Consider the following 22,470-nt stretch of genomic DNA (forward strand, 5'->3'; position numbering starts at 1 on the left):
CACAGAAAAGAAACACAGAAAGAAACAAGGCGAGAAAAAAATGTGTGCAGGGGCTAGCGAATCAACATGGCGATCTGATTTCGGCGAGAATCAAAGATCAAACGTGAGATGCAAGACCGAAATTAGGGGAGATAACATACACACATATATATATATATACATATATATATATTTTTATACATATACATATATATACATATATATATATATGCAAATATATATATACATACCTATATATATATACAAATATATGTACATATATATACATATATATATACATAGGTTTTTGCTTTGGTGTCTCGCTCTGCTGTATACGAATATGAGGATTTGCATCCCCAACAAAAATCGTCTTTTTCCCAAACTTATAATATAATACATGTCTTTGGTGTGGTAATTGTGCGCGGCTGATGAAGGCTATTGACATACATATTACATCATTTATGCATTGATATAAACTGTCTAATAAAGGCCAGAAACATATGTTCTGCCAAATCCTTTGCATCCTGTTTTTCTTTTGATAAATATATATATCCATATATATATATATATATATATACATACCTATATTTATACAAATGTATATACACACACATATACACACACATATATATATATACATGCACACACATATATATACATATATATATATACAAATATATATAATAATATATACAAATATATTTATACCTATATATATATACATGTACAAATATGTATATGTATGTGTATATTTATATAAATTAGAAAAAAAACACCTTTTATCAATTCAATAATGAAAGATTAAGTTATACCATTTAGAAAAATTACATGTTATAGAAAGACTAAATATAAGATAAAACAAATCTTATTAAAGAGATTTTAAATATAATTGAAATATTCATTAGGGATAATAAAAAATATATCATTGTTTTCTAATAATAATTTTGATGTTGGGTATTGAACTACCAATAATGTTGGTAATATTATTTCTTCATTTAATACATTTAAATTAAATAAATTCTACAAAGATTAAATATTGATTCCAATAATAATAAAAACCAAGATATAATTTATTGTACATGTAGGGATAAGACTACATTCAATTTTAATAGTAATTGTAATTTAATGTAATCTATAAGTGTATGGTAACTTTAATAGATGATAAGAATTTGCATTATCATAATTTAAACACTATTTATATAGGGTCCACTTCGAATAAAATTAAATCAAGAGTAGCTCAACATATGTATTCTTTTAGGAATAAAAATCTAATAAATTCAACAAGTCTCAGTAAATATATTTGGGACCTTAAATCTAGATCTATTAAATATAAATTAACTTGGGAGATTATTTGTAGGGCTAAATCATATTGTATAGGGAGTAATTATTGTTCATTGTGTAATAATGAATTCAAAGAAATAGTATTTAATAACAATTATGTATTGGTAAATTCATTAGAGGAACGTAAAATTAAATGTAAACATAAATTAAATTAACTATAGTAATATAAATTAATTTAAATATAATATTTATATTTTACTTATTTATCATTACGACTTTAAATTTATAGTAAATAGTCATTTAAAATTAAATGCTAACATAAATTTATTTAACTATATAATATGTTTAGCTTATTTTTCTATATGTGTGAAACCTTATTTCTTGTAGATATAATTTAATAGTATTAGTGTATAATTTACTATATTATTATGTTGTATAAATATATTTGAATAATTTAAAACTTAGATATTTCTTAGTACATAAATGATTATATATAATTTTATTAAGACCTATTACTTATAGTAATATAAATTAATTTAATATTATATGTATATTTTACGTAATATATATATACATATATTTATATTCATACATACATATATATTTATATTCATATATATATATATTTATATTCATATATATATATTTATATTCATACATATACTTATATATCCATATATATATATATATATATATGTATAAATATCATCATCATCGTTTAACGTCTGCTTTTCCTGCTAGCATGGGTTGGACGATTTTGACTGAGGGCTGGCGAACCAGACGGCCGCACCAGACTCTAATCTTGATCTGGCAGAATTTCTACAACTGGATGCCCTTGCTAACGCCAACCACTCCAAGTGTGTAGTTGGTGCTTTTTACATGCCACCGACACAGGGCCAGTCAGGCGGTGCTGGCAATGACCTCGCTCGAATCTTTTTACACATGCCACCGGCACAGGTGCCAATAAGGCGACGTTGGTAATGACCACGCTCGAATAGTGCCCTTTTACATGCCACCGGCACGGAGCCAGTTGGCTACTCTGGCAACGATCACGCTCGGATGGTGCTCCTGGCATCCTACTAGCACGAGCACAAGTGCCAGTAAGGCGACGCTGGTAACGATCACACCCGAATGGTGCCCTCTTTATGTGCCATGGCATGGAAGCCGGTTAGCCGCTCTGTGAATGATCACCCTCATATGGTGCTTTTTGCACCCCACTAGCACGGATTCCAGTCATCGAATTTAATTTTGATTTTATATATATTTATATATATATATATATATAATTAGTAAAAAAACTACGTACGTTTCATGGCTATAATTAAATTCGAATTACAATTAAATTTAAATTTAATCGAAAATGAATTTAATTTAAAATTATAGTCTCTCTTCAGGTTAACAATAATAACAATAGTAGTTAAATATATAAGCAAACAGATTTATGATTTTTCTTATAGAAGAAACTTAAAACATTAGGACCTGTTGCGTACTATACATTTATTATGTTAAATATCGAAGGTGAAAAAATAGAGTATATAGATAGAAAAATGTCTTCATCTGTGAACATATAATTTAGCTTAATAAAAAATTAATAAACTATAGAATATCTTTAACCTAGTTATACTCTAATATTTAATTACCAAATTATTTTACAAAACAATCACTCTTAATATTTCTAGATTTTAGTTCACATATAATAATTATAAAATAATAAATATATAAAAATAAGTATCTAAATTATAATCAGCAAATATAGTAATTAAAAATCCATACTTTTTCTATCAATAAACATATAAACAATGAATGAATTAGTCGATTATTACTTACATAAATATAGATATCTTTCGAAAATATTTTTGAAATGAAAAATAAGAAATGAAAAATTCCAAAGTAAAAACTCATATTATTATTAAATGTAATAGTACTAGAAATATAATAAGAACTTTTAGTTAAATTAAAACATTTTTATGATCTAAATCGCAAAGTGACTAACTAATATTTTAAAATTTACGTTCAGATATAATAATTATAAAATAATAATAATTAAATAAATGTGCATATTTAAATTATCGTTAACAAATTTATTATATATATGTGTATATATATATATATTATATATATATATATATATATCATTATCATCATCATCGTTTAGCGTCCGCTTTCCATGCTAGCATGAATTGGACGATTTTGAATGAGGGCTAAAAAAAATATATATGTATGCATGTATGTATTTGTATATATATCTATATTTGTGCATATATATATATTTATGTATGTATGTATTTGTATATCTATCTATCTATATATATATATATATATATATATCTATATATATCTATATATATATATATATAGGCACGGGAGTGGCTGTGTGGTAAGTAGCTTGCTAACCAACCACATGGTTCCGGGTTCAGTCCCACTGCGTGGCACCTTCGGCAAGTGTCTTCTACTATAGCCTCGGGCCGACCAATGCCTTGTGAGTGGATTTGGTAGACAGAAACTGAAAGAAGCCTGTCGTATATATGTATATATATATGTATTATGTGTGTGTGTTTGTGTGTCTGTGTTTGTCTCCCTAGCATTGCTTGACAACCGATGCTGGTGTGTCTACGTCCCCGTCACTTAGCGGTTCGGCAAAAGAGAGACCGACAGAATAAGTACTAGGCTTACAAAGAATAAGTCCCAGGGTCGATTTGCCCGACTAAAGGCAGTGCTCCAGCATGGCCACAGTGAAATGACTGAAACAAGTAAAAGAATAAAAGAAAGAATATATATATATATATATATATATATATATTCTTTCTTTTATTCTTTTATATATATATATATATATTTGTGTATAAATGCATATATATATTGGCGTAGGAGTGGCTGTGTGGTAAGTAGCTTGCTTACGAACCACATGGTTCCAGGTTCACTCCCACTGCGTGGCACCTTGGGCAAGTGTCTTCTACTATAGCCTTAGGTGGACCAAAGCCTTGTGGGTGGATTTGGGAGACAAAAATTGAAAAAGAAGGCCGTCATATATATGTATGTATATATATATATGTAAGTGTGTGTGTATATTACAAGATATCTCTTCTCTCAATCCCACCTCCTCACTGGTATTGTTCTCTAAATTACCTGCACACTCTCTGTCTCTCTCTCTCTCTCTCTCTCTCTCTCTCCTGGGACAAATGCAGCTAGCTTAGTTGCCCACCTGCTTCACCAACTAGCTTTCGTTTCGTTTCATTTTGTCTAGAAATTTGTCAACAACTACCCAGTAATTTTCCATCGACATATCAAAGTGAAAAAGAATATTAATGGGCTGTACATGCGTGCTTGTTCCTCTGTGTGTGTGTGTGTGTGTGTGTGTACATGCATGTGCACACGTACTTATGTTTATGTATGGACAAGCTTGTTTCCTCTCTTTCTATATCCGAAACCCCCCTCCCTTATGGTTCCCTCCATCATACCTGCAATTTCCTCCTCCTGGATAAATGCAACTAGTTTAGCTGACACCCTACTTAATCTAACATTGGAATATTCATATTTGCAACACCAGTAATGCTTAAATTTACGTTTTTACGATGTCCATAATGCTTATACTTATGCCGCTAACACCAACTCCTACTCCCAGTAGGGACAACAGTCTTAACACGCTTGAATGTTTGAATGCTGTCAGGTTGGAAATGAGAACAGGTGAAGCATGTCTAACAAATGAACATGACAACCTCCTCCTTTTCTGGCGCTGAATAACATCCCCCATCCCTAAGCCTTACCTCACATTCCTTTCCCAGTTTTCAGAGTTGGCACTCAATGTAGGCACACTGAAAGGTAGGTCTAGTGAGATTGTAAGCGATGCTTGAAAGGAGACATGTTAATGTATGCTGCATACAAGAGGTAAGATGGCGAGGAGCTTCAGCTAAGGTCTTCACAGTCAAGGCACATAGGTATAAAATCTTCTGGCAAGGTAACACTGATGGAGTAGGGGGTGTAGGCATACTCCTTGTGGAGAAATGGGTGGATAAGGTCATAGAGATTGTCAGGGTATGTGATAGTGCTCAGGCTAGTCCTGCAGAACAGTACAGCTACAATTATCTCTGCTTACGTCCCACAAGCAGGCATACCAAATGATCAGAATGACCATTTTTATGATACCCTCTTAAAGGCTACCTCGAAGACGAGTGGCAATGACCTCATCTTTGCAGCTGGAGATTTTAATGGGCATGTTGGATGGCAGTCCGGTATCTTCACTGGTGTACATCAGGGCCATGGTATTGGTTCCCAAAACAAAGAGGGAACTAGGCTTCTAAAGTTCTGTGATGCATGTAACCTCTTAATCTCTGCAACACTAACTTCAGGAAGCCAGAGAGCCACTTGATCAATCAGGTGACTCTGCTAGCCAGATTGATTTCATCCTCTTCAGACAGCATTTGCTCTTAAAGACCCTCCTGGGTGAAGAATGTACCCCCCTGCATAGACTAGTCATTAGTGACTTTAGACTTGAGGCCAGGAGGATGCCAAGACGCAAACCAATCCAGAAAAGAAGGATTTGGAAGCTAAAGAACCCTTCATATGGTCAGAAATTTAGGGACATCCTCATCAAGAAATTTGATGAGAGGGAGGAGGAGCTACAGACCTTGGACATAGAGGGTAGCTGGAAATTCCTACAGGACAGCTTACTACGTGCCACAGACCAAGTCTGCAGATGGTGCAAAGTCCCTTCCAGACCTAGAGTAATGTGGTGGTGGAATAATACGGTAGACAAAGCCATTAGAGCAAAGAAACAGGCCTGGGAAACCTGGAAGAGTGGGGGTAGCAGGGAACTGTACCACATAACCAGGTGGGAGGCTGGGTGACAGGTATACATAGCCAAGGGAGAAGCAGATAAGAAGTTTGCCAATGTCCAGCAACATGAGGACCAAAGAACTGAAGTATTTCGGATTGCTAGACAATGTGTGAGAGAAAACTGTTGTCACAGGAGACAAATGTGTCTGCATGGATGATGGTGCACTTGCTTTTAATGATTCTAAAAAGAAAGAGGCTGAACGTGGAGAAAGAGTGGGAGGAGGAGAGCCTGCCAAATGTTGGCCCAGTAGAGGGACCAGCTATCTGATGTTTTAGATAGAAATAACTACAGGGGTATCAAACTGCTGGATCAGGTAATGAAAGTCATCATAGCCCAACTAATTAGGGAGAGAGTTTGCTTAGATGAGATGCAGTTTGATTTTGTGCCTGGTAGAAATACCTGCAGGAGAAATACCTAGCCAAAGATAAAACCCTATACTTGGCTTTTGTGGACTTGTAGAAAGCCTTTGACTGGGTCTCCTGATCCCTTATCTGGTGGGCGATGCGGAAACTAGGGATTGACTAATAGTTAATAAGGGCTGTACAGACCCTATACAGAGATGCCATTACTAAGGTTAGGGTTGGCAATGAGTATAGTGAAGAATTCCGGGTAGAAGTAGGGGTCCACCAAGGATCTGCCCTCCGCCCCTCTTATTCATCATAGTCCTCAGGCAATAATAGAGGAATTGAAGACTTGCTGTCGCAGTAGCAGAATCACTACCAGAACTAGAGAAGAAATTTCAGGTGTGGAATCAAGGTTTAGAACTGAAGGGCCTTAGAGTTAATGTCGCAAAAACCAAAGTCCTAGTAAGTAGGAAGGTGAACACATCACACACCCCTTCTGGTAGAAAAGGTGTAGGTAGAAACTCCATAAGATATACCCAGTGTAAACTTTGGATGCATAAGAGGTGCAGCAACATCAAAGGAAGATTAACCAAGAAGATGCACAGGGACAATAAACACCATAGATGCTCAGAAAACAGACTTCATCACATGCCAGCAGGAGAAACTAGAAGTAGTTGAGAGCTTCCGCTACCTAGGTGACCAAGTCTGTAGTGGGGGTGGATACTCGGAGAGCATTGCCACTAGAATAAGAATAGCTTGGGCAAGGTTCAGAAAGGTTCTACCCCTACTGGTGATAAAGGGCCTCTCACTCAGAGTAAAAGGTAGATTGTATGATGCATGTGTGCGAACTGCTATGCTTTACGGCAGTGAAACATGGGCCGTGACTACTGAAGACATGCATAGGCTTGAAAGGAATGAAACTCGTATGATCTGCTGAATGTGTAATGTCAGTGAGCACACACAACAGAGTGTAAGCGCCCTGAGAAAAATGTTGGACATAAGAAGCATTGGATGTGGCGTGCAGGAGAGACATTTGCATTGGTATGGTCATGTACTATAATGGATGAGAAGGACTGTGTGAAGAAGTGCCACTTGCAAACAGTGGAAGGAACCCGTGAAAGTGGGAAACCCAGGAAGACATGGGATGAGGTGGTGAAGCATAACCTTCGAACGTTGGGCTTCACAGAAGCAATTACGAAAGACCGAGACCTCTGGAGATATGCTGTGACTGAGGAGACCCGGCAAATAAAGTGAGATCACTGCTGCAGCCTACACCAGTGCTGCATATCCAACCCACTCAAAAAAGTACCTTTGGATCAAGCACAGCAGGTCACCCTACGATCTAAGGTAAGCACAGCAGGCCGTCCTGCGATCCAAGGTACTTTGGATGGGCTGGGGCTGTTATGTGAAGCTGGTGCAGGAAACAGCTATGAACTCATGCTATTTGTCAGGTCTTTGCAGTCACAGCATATCTCCAGAGATCTCCGTCTTTCGTCATTGCCTCTGTGAGGCCCAACGTTCGAAGGTCATGCTTGACCACGTCATCCCATGTCTTCCTGGGTCTACCTCTACCCCAGATTCCTTCAACTGTTTGGGAGTGGCACTTCTTCACACATCTCTCCTCATCCATCTGTAGTACATGACCATACCAGCGCAAAAATTCTAATTACATCTGGGAAATGATTGGGGTTTATACGGATGTAAACAGTTTCCTCTTTATTTTCTGTATGTATTTGCCTGCCTTGAGATTTAGTATACCGTCCAAAATGTTAGCTTTAAATTGGTGGTAACATTTAGGCTAAATTCTTTCCCTGGGCTTATTCAAAGTGTAGCCAGTCATATCACTTAAAATTCTCTGTACATGATTGTACAGAGGTGTGTGTGTGTGTGTTTTAGGATATCCTTGATAAATAATCTGATGTGGTTAGTAACTTTGTAATAGCTCTTACATATTTTTCGGTGAATATATTTATTAGTGAGTCCCCTTCCTTTCTTGCTCAGTTGGAGTCATCGTGGAATAGGAGCAACATCCTAGTACTCAGAATTATTCCAGTATCAAGTTTGCTGATTCTAGTGAATTAATCTCCCAAAGTGATTGATATTAGGAAAGGCATCCAATCATAGAAACCATAACAAAAATGTTCAGATAACAGCATTAACTCCAAATAACAACTAACCTGGACCATAGCAACCTGTCCGATCTATGCCAGTGTGGAAAGTGAACATTAATAATAATAATAATAATAATAATAATAACAATAATGACTGTCCCAATCGATATAAATGTGTCTGTCAAGACCTACCAAAAACTGAGCAAATATAAAGATCTTGAAATAGAAATCAGCAAAATGTGGAACCTGAAGACTAAAACAATACCTGTTGTCATAGGTGTCCTGGGAATGATAGCAAAAGGGGCTGATTGCTACCTAACTCAGATACCAGGAAACCCAAAAATGGCAGAAATTCAAAAGATAGTGCTCATGGGAACTGCTCATATCCTACGCAAAATACTTTCTATGTAATCTCAAGGTTTAAAACAAACATTTTTTTTTTCTTTTTTAGACATCCACTAGTACAACACAAAAAACAACCAAATATATGGCACACTAGGCATAACAACAATGTGAACTTCCAACCTGTTGTCTCTTGAAGTCTCTGGGTGAGACTTGGAGCCAACTTGTACAAATATAAAGCAAAAGTCAAACATATAATAATAATAATAATAAAGATGTTTAAATATATATATATTGTATTATTATCTGCTGCACTTAATGTCTACTTTTCCATACTGACATGGATTGGTTGGTTTTTCTGAGGCAATGTTTTACAGCCAGATACTCTTTATGTCACCCAACCCTTTTAGTCATCTTTTATGATAAGTAGGGACACTCTGTGTCTATTCTAAAACTGGAGTACTGTGTAAAATATGTATATTATAAATATGGTTTTGTGTTTGCATTAACACAGGAAGTTGGAAATGGTTTAGATTGTTATGAGCCTAGATTTATTTGTTGTTAAATGAATACATATGTATAGTCTCTCAAAGAGTTACACACACACACACAAATAATGTTATGTTAATATCTTTATTTATTCACAAATATTATGCTACATGTGTAAAAAATATTACACACCTTTGAAGAACAACAATGGAATATCTAATTTCAGCAGTTTGTCTAATTCTTGTGTTAACCCATTTTTCTCTTGCAATTCAAAAGAATTGTATTTTATTTTGTTCAGTTTCATTATGCAATCTTTTTTTTCTTTGACTTTTTAAACAACAAACTTCTTATCACATTGTCATTTTAATTTACTTATTGAAATATTGCTGGAAGTAGTGATGCACCTGCCCTCAGCATAATAAATTTGTGAATTTCTATGAGAATTTAACGTAAAGTGTACTAGCCATCTGAATGTGGCTAGCCACTGGGGGTGGGTGTTGCTGACGCTTTTAGCCCCAGGAGATCGACATCTCCAGCTGGCCTTAGACACAATTTCTGTGCCCTTATGATATTTGCAAATGGAGGTCATCCTCCCTCGAAACTCCCTTTGCAAATATCATAAGGGCACAGAAATTGTGTCTAAGGCCAGCTGGAGACGTCGATCTCCTGGGGCTAAAAGCATCAGTAACACCCACCCCCAGTGGCTAGCCACATTCAGATGGCTAGTACACTTTACGTTGTCGAGCGGTTACTGTTTACATCTCGTTTGGAGATTTATTAATGCTATGAGAATTTAGTTTTTTACATAGAGATATCAGAAAATTTCCTCTTTTACTTTGACAAGGGCTAGACACTTCTCCTTCAACCCACTGAGGTGTTAAAAACACTAAGCTAATAATTTTTTTATGCTTCAATCTCTTATTTTAAAGCTTCCCTTGTTATTCTACTACATATCACCAGTTTAATTCCTTGGCTCTTTTGCTCTTTATAATTATCCTACTTCTTGCTTTGTTGGAATCTTTAATCACACTTAACCCTTTAGTATTTAAACCGACCATATCCGGCCAAAATATTTAATCTGTTTTATGTTCAAACTGACCAGATCCAGGCTCTCACACCTACCCTACAATGTTATTCTACATTAAGTAATTACACCATCAAGATATTGAAGATATGAGATAATGCATGATTAATTCAAATCAATGGGAATCAATAAGCATTATGTTTGATAGAATAATCGGAACACTAAAGGGTTAAACTATCTTCTTTGAACTAGAAAGCTCTGAAGTTTTAGAGAATGGGAAAGAGAATTTTGTGAGTTTCATGGGTTTTTTTTTTCCAAACACAATAGCAGTGTAAGCGAATTGATATTGCTTAAACTTGGAATTCCTTCTAAAATATAGATTTCCTTTAGCTACAATAGATAATAAAGTTAAAATTAGTTGAGAAAGATGTGTAGATACTTCACATTTTATTAATATACAATTCTTTTATGTATATACAATTCTGAAAATCTTTTTAAAATTATTCTACTTCTTATCAGTGGTTATTAATAATATTTTAACCCTTTAGCATTTAAACCAGCCATATCCTGCCAGAAGTATTCTACTGTTTTATGTTCAAACTGGCCAGATCTGGTCTCTCACACCAACCCTACAATATCACTTTAAAAATTAACAGCTACCTCATCAAAATCTCAAAGCTACAAGATAATGTATGATTAGTTGAAAACAATTTGAATAAAAAAGGATTTGATTTGGCAGAATAATGCGAACACTAAAGGGTTAAATATTGGGATAATATAACTGAGTAGCTTAAATAACTGGAAAAAAAATTACCATTATTTTTCTTGGATATTTTTTCTGAAAGAAATCAGCTTTTATGTGTTTCATGGTTCAGATAATTTTTATGCCTATTTATCTTCATTGATGAAGGTGAAACATTTACTACTAAAGATTTAATTTAAAAAAAGAAATAAATAAACTTTCATCGTTAACGTGCAACAGTTCAAAGTTGCTATTCCTAAGCCATTTTTGAAACTGTCTTAAATGTTATTGTCAAGGATTCTGGTATCATATACTAGTTGTCTATTAGCAACAATGAACTACAACAACTTGAGATTTTTCACGCAACTCTGTGGACATAACCATAAATATTTTCCAAGTTATCTCATTCTTCCTATCGAGATTTGCTATGAAAATGTTGTATCTTGAGTGTTTCTCTTGTTGTGTTAACCATTCATTCATTTAGCTGCAAACTGCAAACAGTCTAATTTTAGATCTACATAAAAGCTTTCCTGAGTGTTACTACATTATCCATCAGAGTTATCATTGTTATGTTTGATTAGCTAGCTATGATGGCATTCTATGCACAGAAAAAAAAAATGTTAGTTTCTCATGATTTTCAAAGGCTAAAAGGAAAAGAGAAACATAATTATTTTTGTAAAATAATTGTATTAGTGAACAAAGCGTTTTATACGTGCAGATAAAGAACTACAAGCCTTAAATATTTTAGCTGAAATTTATTATTACTATCAATTTATGATTGAATGGTTTACCAAACAAATACTGATTCTTATATATAACATATTTCTGTCAATTATTCAATTAATGAAAAAGATCTAATGATAAACATCTTGGTCTGAGAAGAATAAAAAAGATATGTTAAAATATATGAATAAAACAAAGCACATTTTTGCCAATTACTTAATATTTTGTAAAGTAAAAGGACATTAAAATTTATATTTAGTTTTCTTGTATTTACTTATAATTATAGAATTTTATAAATTTTATTGAAAGTTTCTGTTAAAAGTTTTGAACCAAAGTTTTTATTCCGGTATACTCTGAGTGAAAATACTTTACGTGTATCTTAGTATGTGTATATCTATATCTTCATATACGTATGCATAACGTACCTTAAACAGATTTACATGTACGTGTATGTTCATTCAATATACATGTGTTTGGGGTTTTTTTTTGCTTTCATGGGTTGGCTAGATATGTTAATGGAGGTGTTGTTTTACAGCCAGATCCCCCCTTTCTTGATGCTAATACTTACCTGTTTTTCAAATAAGGGGTCACTCACACGGCATAGCTTCAAAGGCAAGGAGTGTATGAGTTATTTGCTGACAGGAAAAACTGACAACACTGTCCCTTGCACTTTCCTACAGACAATTGCACACAAACATTTACTTACATACAAATACACACACACACACACACATACATACACACACACACATACATACATATAAGGAGAGTGAGGAGAGTAAAAAGGCAGATAATTACATGTAGGCTTAACCCCTTCGTTACTGTATTTATTTTGAGATGCTCTGTGTTGTTTTCAAGAATTTAGTAAAATAACTTAGTTATCACTCAGCTAGTGCTAGGAACATAAATTGTGACTAAGGTTTGGTGGAAGATTTTAATTAAAAACTTATGAAAACAAGACATTTGTACTGCAGAGCCAAGGCCGGTTTTAGCCGGGTTGGTAACAAAAGGGTTAATGTGTATATGTACATGAAATACAAAATAAAGATTACAGAATAACCTCAACAAAAGGAGTTATGTAACATTCTTATCTCAACACCTGTTTTGGGAGCACCATGGCTTATTTCATAACCACATTCATGTGTAACATGATGCCATAGGTTTGTGTAATAATATAAACTCCAGTAAATTTGTTAGGCCAAGCCAGGTGATCCTCATTGGGAGAAGAATGGCAAGGGGTCTCAATTGCTCAACCAGCCGTGCACTGTGTTCTTCAGTAAAGTACTTTATTTCACATTCTCCCAATCTGCTCGGCTGTAAATGGGTAACCCTGTGATGGACTGTCATTTTGTTATTCAGGGGTTGTGTTGGCTTATCTGCCTACCCAACAGGGTGGCATCATTTGAAAGCTACAGTGTGAGGAAGTGCATTGTGAGCAGTGGTGTATAACCACATCTGATAGTCTGACTGATACTGTGATATATATACATGGCTCTGCTGTAAGAAGCTTGCTTCCCAACCACATGGTTTCAGATTCAGTCCCACTGCATGGCACCTTGGGCAAATGTCTTCTACTATAGCCTCAAGCTGACCAAAGCTTTATGAGTAGATTTGGTAGACAGAAACTGAAAGAAGCCCATCATATATATGTATGTATGTATATTTACATGTCTCTTTGTGTCTGTGTTTCTCTGCCTGACAACTGATGTTGGTGTGTTTACGTCTCTGTAACTTAATGGTTTGGCAAAGGAGACTGATAGAATATGTACTAGGCTTACAAAGAATAAGTCCTGGGGTCAACCTCTTTGACCAAAAACCCTTTAATACAGTGCTCCAGCATGGCCATAGTCAAAATGACTGAAACAAGTAAAAGAATGTATATACTCACACACATTCTTATTTACATACATACATACATACATACATACATACATACATACATACATATACATACACGTGTGGGTGAGTGTATATATGTTTATATATATACAGATATACGTGTGTGTGTGTACATGCATGTATGTGAGAGAGAGAGAGAGATTTCTGATTCAGTTCCACTGCACAACATCTTGGGCAAGTGTTTACCATTAATATAATCCCAGACCAACTGATACTTGTGAGCTAATTTGGTAAACAGAAACTCTACAATACCCTTTGTATGTATATGCATGTATGCATATATGGGGGTTTGAGAGTGTTTGTGTGTGTATGCACATGTATATCTGTGTGAATATTTATATTCTGCACTATGCTGAGCTGCTGGTGGTATGGTTTGGTGACATACCCCTATTAGCAAATTTTACAGTAGATTTGCACTTTCAAGGTTGAGGGGGAGGAAAAGCTCCTTATTTGTAAAACAGGACAGATTTACAACAAGAAAGGCATCCAACTGTAAAATGGTGCTTCAGTAATAAGTATTTGTCTACGCTGTACATATTACCAGCATGGAAAAACAGGCAGAGGAATATGAATGGACAAATGTGTGTTAGTGTGTGTTTCATAAGTATGTGAATGGTTTGTGTGTAGGTATAAATATTGTGCTTCTGCTATAGCCCCGGGCCGACTAATGCCTTGTGAGTGGATTTGGTAGACGGAAACTGAAAGAAGCCTGTCGTATATATATATATATATATATGTGTGTGTGTGTGTATGTGTTTGTGTGTATGTGTTTGTCCCCCTAGCATTGCTTGACAACCGATGCTGGTGTGTTTACGTCCCCGTCACTTAGCGGTTCGGTAAAAGAGACCGATAGAATAAGTACTGGGCTTACAAAGAATAAGTCCCGGGGCCGATTTGCTCGACTAAAGGCGGTGCTCCAGCATGGCCGCAGTCAAATGACTGAAACAAGTAAAAGAGTAAAAGAGTATATATATATATATATGTGTGTGTGTGTGTGTGTCTATGTATATCTATGCTTGTATCATGTACATATGTATATATGATGTGGCTGTATAATTATGTAGATATGTGTGTGTGTGTCTACGTATGTATATATTTATGTGCACGTGTGCTTAAGTGTGTATGTATGTAATGTGCGTTTTCAAGAGTATATGCTCACATACTTTATATGTGCTTATGTGTTGTATTGTGTATGTATATTAATACTTACATGATTATGTGTATATGTATGTATGTGTGTGTGTGTGTGTGTGTAATTGTATTGTGCACATGTGCATAATTCTTATGGTTTTACACTATTTTCCAATTTTCTTTTTTCCCACTTCCCTTTCTTATGAGAAGATTTTGAAATTTATCATCATTTAACTCTCGAATAGTACTTTTTTCATCAAGCAATCTGCAAAACACTGTAATTCATGACTTTATAATAATGAGTGAATTCATGATTTTAATAGTTTGGCAAGTTGCCATGACAACAAAACTATTAACTCTTGAATTACTTTCATAACTTTTGTGTTTATAAATGTTAACCACTTTTCCATGCTTGCACGTGTCACACAGTTCAGAATGTAAATTTGTTGGCATTAGAAAGGGCGTCCAGCCATAGAAACCACTAGGGCTTGATGCAGCCCTTTGGTTCACTGGATTCTGTCAAACCATCCCAGCCATGCCAACATGGAAAATAGACATTAAATGATTGCACAGCACAAACACACACATCATCATCATCATCATTTAACATCCATCTTCCATTCATGCATGGGTAGGAGAGTTGAGAGGAGCAGACCAAGTAGATGACTACTGCAGGCTACTGTGTGTTTGGCAGGGGTTTTATGGCTGGATACCCTTACTAACAGTAACCAATCTGTAGAGTGAACTGAGTGCTTTTTACATGGCACCAGCACAGGGAAGGTCAGTTTTGGCAGGATTTTTACAGCTGGATGCCCTTCCAATGCCGACCACTTTACAGTGTAGATTGGATGCTTTTTATGTGGCACCAGCACTGCCAGGGTCACCAAGTAATTTGCAAGACAAGGAATTTTGAGAGGGGAGGGGCCATTGGAGGAGGGGATCTCATGCCAGATGATGAAAGGTTAGAGTGTGACAGAAGCAGAAACAAGTGTCTTGCTACAGAGGAGGTACATGGTTACCTAGCCACAGAAAGAGAGAAGAAAACACATGCACACACACACACACACACACACATATATATATATATATTATCCTTCGAAACGTTTAGTAGATGAAACCTTAGCGACTGAAGAAGGGGATTTTTCGTTGTGCTTATTGTCCTGTATCTCTCTTTTTTTTGCTTGTCTTGTTCCTTGGTTTGTGTCTATGTGTTTCGTCTCTCTATGTGTTCGACGTCTTTTTGGTGTCCTGTACACATATATGCGTGTATATGTACATGTAGAGGTAGGTACGTACATATATGTTTATATATATGCATATGTTCTATTTTATTAACATATATATATATATATATATATACACACACACACACACACTTACATATATCCATACATTGTATATACTTATATTCATACAGTACATCATCATTTTTCCATGCTATTTAGCTTTTACTTGTTTTCTCCATCAAAGCATCTCTCCACTTGTTGCATTCTATTGTCATCATGAACTTCAGTCTCTTCCTCAGATTCTGTCCCTTGGATTGTATGGTACTTCTTTATCCATACATCATCCTTCATACACATCACATACCCGTACCATCTCTAGCTTTATTTTTCTGTATACAGTGCAGGTGGCACGTAAAAAGCACCCACTACACTCACGGAGTGGTTGGCATTAGGAAGGGCATCCAGCTGTAGAAACACTGCCAGATCAGACTGGAGCCTGGTGCAGCCTTCTGGCTTCCCAGATTCCTGGTCGAACCGTCCAACCCATGCTAGCATGGAGAGCTCCAGCACATTAATGTTACACTTCCGGCAGAGTATGTTCACCTCATTTTTTTCCAGATTTTATTCATGCACCACATTCAGTGCCCTTGATTCTTGCCATGCAACCATAGCACATTCTAGATAAGCATCATACAGTCCCTCCTTCAGTTGGTGAGAACACTTTTGTTGCTGGCAGAGGTAATATCTCCCTGAATTTTTTTTTCCATTCTATTCATGCATAGATAGTGTTCTTTCAGAAAACATCTATCCTCTGCTAATTTCATCATCTCACTAACAGAAGCTCACAACCACTTATAGGAAGCCTTTTGAGCATTTGAAGGTTTTATTTTGTGGCTGTTCTTCCTGCTAATTCCATATGTGTATCAGTTATACTCTTTTTTTTTTTTTACTCTTTTTTTACTTGTTTCAGTCATTTGACTGCGGCCATGCTGGAGCACCGCCTTTAGTCGAGCAAATCGACCCCGGGACTTATTCTTTGTAAGCCCAGTACTTATTCTATCGGTCTCTTTTGCCGAACCACTAAGTGACGGGGACGTAAACACACCAGCATCGGTTGTCAAGCAATGCTAGGGGGACAAACACATACACACACACACACACATATATATATATATATATATATACATATATATGACAGGCTTCTTTCAGTTTCCGTCTACCAAATCCACTCACAAGGCATTGGTCGGCCCGAGGCTATAGCAGAAGACACTTGCCCAAGATGCCACGCAGTGGGACTGAACCCAGAACCATGTGGTTGGTAGGCAAGCTACTTACCACACAGCCACTCCTGCGCCTATGTATAAAATATTTCCATCTCTATCCACCTGCCTGTGATCCCATCAGACCTCTTGTGCACCCATAGTTTACATTAATCTTAGCTAGTGGAAAACAAATACTTTGCTCATAGAAGTTAATCCATAAGCTTTCTGGAGCAGTTCACAACTTTCTGTAACGTTTTTGGCCAGTTTAACATAAAACCTTATTGCGTACTGAGCTTGAAAAAATTGTCTCTGCAGCTGTGGTACCAGTGCCGGTGACAAGTAAGCGAACCATCCGATCGTGGCCGTTACCAGTGCCGCCCCGACTGGCCTCCATGCCGGTGGCATGTAAAAGCACCATCCGTTTGTGTCCATTGCCAGCCTCGCCTGGCCCCCGTGCTGGTGGCACGTAAAAAGCACCATCCATTCGTGGCAGTTGCCAGCTCCGCCTGGCACCTGTGCAGGTGGCACGTAAAAAGCACCCACTACGCTTACGGAGTGGTTGGCGTTAGGAAGGGCATCCAGCCATAGAAACATTGCCAGATCAGACTGGGTCTGGTGCGGCCTTCTGGCTTCACAAACCCCAGTTGAACCGTCCAACCCATGCTAGCATGGAAAGCGGACGCTAAATGATGATGATGATGATGATGATCCTGACTGCATTCTGCAAGCTGAAAATCATGTCAATGGTCTTTCAGATTTTGCTTGGGTATCTTTTGCAGTCATCTGAGCAGTATTTTTGCTAGAATTTTCTGTGGTTGAGAAAAGAAAATTCTTGTAATTTTTACTGTGCACCCTTGAACCGTAGCAACAGACTACTGTATTGCTAACACTCTGTGAAGAACTGAAGAAGCTTACTGTGCAGTTCTCTCCTGCCATTAGGATGTTGTCAATAGAAAGGAGCTTTCCATACTTTTGTCTCATGGGTGTCATTTACCAGCCCCTCCACATCTGGCAATAGATCTGAACTAGTATCTCTTGTAACTTGTTTGATACATTACAAAACCTCGTGAGAAATTAAGGACCAGTTTAGCAGCTCAATAAAATTTTCTTATAAGTACTTTGTGTCACTTTCTCAATGCTACTCTTCATTGATATGCTATCATTTTCTGAGGGTTGTATATCACTGTCAGATTGGTAAAGAAAGCCTCTATACCAGTGCTTTTCAAACTTTTTGCTGGAGCGGAACCCCAAGGAAACATTCCACTGGCTCGAGGAACCCCTGTGCAATAATTTAATAGTCTTATGCACACATATCTACACAGGAGACTTAAAAATTACTGCCGATTTTAGCAGTTTTGTAACTTCTTGCGGAACCCCTGGACTGTACTGGTGGAACCCTATGGTTCCGTGGAACCCTGGTTGAAAACCACTGCTCTACACTGTGAGAATCAACAAAGAACTGAATTTTATGCACCTTTTGATCCCTCTATTGAGCAGCTGCAGTTCCTTTTGTTGCAAGGCATTTGTACCTTAGAATCAACTAGTAACTTCTCCATGCTTCATTCAGAACAGTTTAATGGTACTTTCATTTTTCAGGAAACGACTGTTTTGTCTTTACAAATTTACATCAAACCAGTCAGTATACTTGTGTTTGGGGAAGTCATTTGAGGCAGTAGCTCTGTTTTGTTGGTGTCTCATACAAGTGTTCACTGATGCAATATAGTTTTAATTTTCTACAAGTGTATACTACATTTCAGAATTTTTTAGTTTGCAGACATCCAGTCTTATTGGCACAGTTCTACACTTTCGTGTCACAGACAAATTGCATGCGATACATATCAACATGTGATCTGTGAGGCAGTCAACCTTCATCTTCTTCATGGTACATGTGCAGTTTATATTTGCAGTGTTGTCCATGCATGTCAGTATACAGTTCAGCCGACGATTTCATCTCAATCGAAAGAGAGGGGCTTTCTCCGTCCGGGTTGCGGATCTGTGGAATAAGCTGCCAGACGAGATGGTGAAGATGCCGACGACCGCTCGGTTCAAAGTCTCCCTTGACCTCAAGTGGCCTGAACTCTTTACATGAACACCACCCTGTACATAACTCCATGTCCCCCTACATGGCCTTGCTTTTTGCTTTTTGAGCCAAAAAATTAACTAACTAACTAACATTTGATGTGACTGCAGATGACAACAGCTGTAAAATCATCTTTCAGAAAGCTAGGTGTTTGTTGCAACCAGATCATTTCTGGGGCATATGTGAAGTAAGAGTTGTTCACTGGAGTTAAAATTACCATTTGCAGAGTAACCTAAACTTCAGTCCCTTATTTGATAATCCCTCCCCACTCTTGCATTAAAATAGCTGCAGACAAGTGGCTTGTTTGCTATTGGAACAATGTCCGAGTATCTTCATAGTGAATCATAGAAATTCTCTTTATTTTGCCTGTTATCATAGGAGCATAGATACTAAAAACAATTATATCTCGATTTCCCAGTCAGGGTCAATCTCAACTATTGGTTATAGCAACAGGAAATGGTACCAGTTTGCTGATGAAGGTTTTCAATGGCTCACCCAACACTAGTTTCACTCTGCACAGCATCCTTGTTTCCAGACCAGAAGAAGCTGTAAGTTTGCTCTTGTAACTCTCCTGGCCTTTCACTTGTGTTCCTGACAGTGTAGCAATGTCTTTACCATAACATATCAATTATTGCACAGGAGTGGCTGTGTGGTAAGTAGCTTGCTAACCAACCACATGGTTCCGGGTTCAGTCCCACTGTGTGACATCTTGGGCAAGTGTCTTCTACTATAGCCCCGGGCCGACCAATGCCTTGTGAGTGAGTGGATTTGATAGACGGAAACTGAAAGAAGCCTGTCGTATATATATGTATATATGTGTGTGTGTGTGTTTGTGTTTGTCCCCTAGCATTGCTTGACAACCGGTGCTGGTGTGTTTACGTCCCCGTCACTTAGCGGTTCGGCAAAAGAGACCGATAGAATAAGTACTGGGCTTACAAAGAATAAGTCCCAATTTGCTCGACTAAAGGCGGTGCTCCAGCATGGCCGCAGTCAAATGACTGAAACCAGTAAAAGAGTAAAAGAGAGAGAGAGTATTGCAGTTGTTTTTATTTGGGCCTTCCAGAATTGGATACTTCCAACATTGTCCTGAAGTTCCAAGATCCAAAATTTAATTTGATGTTTTTTTTCTTCTTGCTGTATTTTGACCACACAAATTACGCACCACTAGGTATGATATCGCAGTCAGGTTAGCATGAGTGGGTGGTTTGTATCCGTCTTTTTTATTGGAACATCTGCATATTGGAACAAGTATCACAATCCTGAAATAGCTGTACTTGGTCAATGAAATAGGATCTTGGGCCATTGCCATGCTTCAACACAAAATTACAACCATCACATTCGAATTACCAGTGTGCAAATTGCCAACTAGCAGTTATCACTTCTGTGCTTTTTCCTTCTTATGCACCATGCCCTTGCTACTGATTTAAAAGTCCAAGTAGTCACAAGCAGGCATAAATACCCACTAGACTCTCTTACTCTTATCCCAGCAGAACCATCAAAAATGTGACAACTGGAAGAAGAAAACTCTACATCCATTTAAGTTATAGATTGGAGCAAGGTTTATTTGATAGTAACTTTATCCACTATTATAAAGTGGTATCATAGTATGTGTACAGTTTTTTTTTATTGATCCAACAGTGCTAACAGTTGGACCACTGCTCAATAAATTATGTTTATTCACAGCTAATCTTTACATCCACTACCCACCATCTGTAGGCATACTCTTTATTTATTTATTTATCCAGCTGAAAAGTTACATAAGTGACTCACAGATCAAGAGTTTCATGGGTTTATAATGATTTTCATGCTTGAATGGCATGAAATTTCAAACTTTTATATAAGACAAATGGTTACAATAGATTTCACACTTTTTTGTTTATATACTTTTTGACAAATATAGCAAAGTTACATGACAACTGAAAAGATTCAATTGGTTAGTAATAATTTTCTTAATTAACCAATCAAGCATGCTTAATGTATAAGCCTGCAATACGAACTTATAAAAACTTTTCACTGTAAGGGCAGAGATAGGGAGAAGTAGACAGTTCTTTTGGTTGACATATTGTTAGTCAGTGACACATTATTTGAACTCTCACTTCTCATCTTATAGAAACAGAGATTTGACTGTTGCTGCAAGATTTTTCATTTGAAGATGCCACACACTGAATATGCATTAATAGTTGTTTTAACAACTTTTCAACAAGATCTCAACAAAACTATAACACATTATTTGTCCCTCTATCTTTTCTACAAACTATTCCTGAGATGGTTGTATAGACAGAGTCCTTGGGCATCTCCTCCATAGGGTCCTATCAGAAGCAACCATTATTAGATTTTCCTACTGGATTCTGAAGCATGACCAACTGAGTCTATGGACATTATTCAACCATCTCCTTCTACAATTCAGTTTTCGTGCCTATCCTCACCTATGGTCATGAATGTGGGATAATAACTGAAGAAGCATAATAGTCAATACAGGAAGCTGAAATGGGTCTCATCCAAAGGATCTCTGGAGTACCCTTACTCAACAGGGTGCATAGCTCAGACATCAAGGAGTTTTTCCAGGTTGAACCACTCTTTTTTCATTTTGAGAGGTCACAGCTCCAGTACAACAAACATATGATTAGAATGTTGTAGGAAAGAATCGCAAAACAGATTCTTCAAACTATGCCGACCGACAGGAGACAAATTATATAGAAAAACTATATTTATGCTATTCTGTTTTTAAATTCTTCTATCAAATTTGGTAGGATGAATATGAACTGAGGTGTTTTAACTTAATTCAGTTTTCCTTGCTGCCAACTTTCTTGAAACATTAAACTAGATACTACTAGACATTCAATTTAATTTGATAAATTGAATGTTATTACAAAAAATTGGAATATGAAGTTCATTTTAAATATGTTTCTATGAAGTTACTTAATTGCTATTTCTTAGCTCTGCACATGCTTTTACATGCTTCATTAAAATTTAACAAAAAGCTTTGTGAATAGAATATTACTA

The 22,470-nt window shown here is 36.5% G+C and overlaps 1 protein-coding gene across 6 annotated transcripts in view; it reads left to right on the top strand.

Annotated features, from left to right (window-relative positions):
• The window catches only part of LOC115211112 (cAMP-regulated phosphoprotein 21), a 242,178-nt gene that overhangs the window by 67,211 nt on the left and 152,497 nt on the right, over window positions 1-22,470 (top strand). The window contains exon 1 of one of the 6 annotated variants that reach the window (XM_036502563.1): window positions 19,886-20,015. The exons of the other annotated variants lie outside the window; for them this stretch is intronic. The gene's annotated coding sequence lies outside the window, so the exon portion shown is untranslated. Of the gene's footprint in view, window positions 1-19,885; window positions 20,016-22,470 lie in introns of those variants that run through there. 6 annotated transcript variants of the gene reach the window in all.

The sequence above is a fragment of the Octopus sinensis genome, linkage group LG4 (genome assembly GCF_006345805.1).
Source record: "Octopus sinensis linkage group LG4, ASM634580v1, whole genome shotgun sequence".
In the NCBI taxonomy this organism is placed as follows: domain Eukaryota; kingdom Metazoa; phylum Mollusca; class Cephalopoda; order Octopoda; family Octopodidae; genus Octopus; species Octopus sinensis.